This window comes from Lathyrus oleraceus, chromosome 4 (assembly GCF_024323335.1).
Source record: "Lathyrus oleraceus cultivar Zhongwan6 chromosome 4, CAAS_Psat_ZW6_1.0, whole genome shotgun sequence".
NCBI classification, from domain to species: domain Eukaryota; kingdom Viridiplantae; phylum Streptophyta; class Magnoliopsida; order Fabales; family Fabaceae; genus Lathyrus; species Lathyrus oleraceus.
The window spans coordinates 465,722,309-465,724,364 of NC_066582.1; the positions used below are offsets into that span (position 1 = coordinate 465,722,309).

General features: G+C 40.9%; 1 non-coding gene across 1 annotated transcript; it reads left to right on the forward strand.

Moving 5' to 3' along the window:
- Nucleotides 1-1,734: 1,734 nt before the first annotated feature.
- LOC127077740 (small nucleolar RNA R71) lies at nucleotides 1,735-1,841 on the forward strand. Its single transcript, XR_007787516.1, has one exon. It is a non-coding gene; the product is annotated as a small nucleolar RNA R71 (small nucleolar RNA).
- The last annotated feature ends 215 nt before the right edge of the window (nucleotides 1,842-2,056 follow it).

Genomic DNA, 2,056 nt, shown 5'->3' on the forward strand with positions numbered 1-2,056 from the left:
AGAGTCGATGGCAACTTAATTGTTTTTAGGATTTCTTCTTCTTCTAACTCCCTAACGCATTCATCAATGATATCTAAGGCATAACATGCGTCTCCCATCATAGGTGCCATAAGAAATTTCGAAAGTATAAATTCTATTTTCTCGTCACCTACCTCAAAGGTCAACTTTCCTCTCTTGACATCTATTATGGCTCCTGTAGTTGATAAGAATGGTCTACCTAGAAGGATTGGTATATCATTATCCTCTTTGAGGTCCATGACAACAAAATCTGTAGGGATAAATAACTGACCTATCCTAACAGGGACATCTTCTAAAATGCCTATCGGATACTTAACAGATCTATCGGCTAACTGAAGTGACATCTTAGTAGGCTGTAATTCTCCTAAGTTTAACCTCTCACAAACTGCTAAAGGCATTAAGCTCACACTAGCTCCTAAGTCTAGAAAAGCTTTTTCAATGACATGACTACCCAAAAGACAAGGAATGGAGAAATTTTCAGGATCTTTATCCTTTTTGGCTAACTTATTCTCGGAAATAGAATTGCATTCCAAGGGCTTCGGATCGTCGAGTCTACGTTTGTTGGTAAGGATGTCTTTGAGAAACTTTGCATAAGAAGGTATTTGGGTGATGGCTTCTGTGAAAGGGATTTCTACGTGAAGTTTTTCTATAACCTTAATAAATTTCTGATACTGGTTATTGATCTGGGTTTGTTTGAGTCTTTGCGGATATGGTATAGGTGGTTTATATGGCGGGGGTGGTATGTAAGTTTTGTCTTTAGGTTCTTCTCCTTTTTCTTGACCTTCCTGTTTTTCAGATTCCTCTGGTTCCTTTACTTTGTCTGTGGGTTCGGTATATTCCTTAGAAGTTTTGGGTTCACTCAATCTTTGGTTTGGTGGCTCATCATAAGTGTTCCCACTTCGTAGGGTAATGGCATTGGCTTGCCCTCGCGGATTCTGTTGAGGTTGTCCAGGGAACTTTCCTCCAGGTCTGGTCTGGGGGGCTTGGTTTAAAGCTACCTGAGAGATCTGGGTTTCAAGCATCTTGGTATGAGTAACTATTTGGTCAACCTTGGTTCCTAACTGGGTAATCAGTTCGTTAACATGAATGTTTTGGTTCATGAACTCTTTATTTTGTTGGGTTTGAGCAGTGATAAAATTTTCCATAATTTTCTCAAGGCTCGGCTTTGGTGGCACAGGTTGCATAGGTTGATTTGGTCTTGGGGCTTGGTAACCTGTTTGTCTCGGAGGTGCATTATTTTTGATTGGGTTATTATTCTTATAGGAGAAGTTTGGGTGATTCCTCCATCCAGGGTTATAGGTATTCGAATATAGGTTCCCTTGGGTGTAGTTCACTTGCTCAGAGTGGGTTTCATTTAATAGACTGCATTCTACAGATTGGTGTCCTTTGGTTCCACATATCTCACAATCCGACGAAATTGCAGTTGCAGTATTCGGGTTTATGCACATATGCTCGACCTTAAGGGCTAATGCGTCCATTTTAGCTTGCATCATGTCTATAGAGCTTAGTTCATGTACTCTTCCTTGGGCTTCCTTCTTCTCAACTATCGCTCGTTCGACTCCCCATGATTGGTGGTTTTGAGCCATATCTTCAATGAGGGCACTAGCTTTAGGATAAGGTTTGTTCATCAGCGCACCGCCTGCGGCAGCGTCGATGGTCATCTTAGTGTTATAGTGAAGTCCATTATAGAAGGTCTGAATGATTAACCAATTTTCTAAACCATGATGTGGGCATGCTCTTAACAGCTCTTTATATCTCTCCCAAGCTTCGAACAACGACTCTCCTTGGTTCTGGGTAAATCTAGTTATATGGTTTCGAAGAATGGCGGTCTAACTTGGGGGAAAGTATCTAGCAAGGAATACTCTTCTAAGGTTATCCCAAGTCATAATGGAATTGGGCGGATGGGAATCTAACCATGATAGGGCTTTATCTTTGAGGGAAAAAGGGAATAATATTAAACGGATTGCCTCAGGGGAAGCTCCATTGGTTTTAAAAGTGTCTGCTAATTGGAGAAAGATTTTTAAATGTCGGTTTGGGT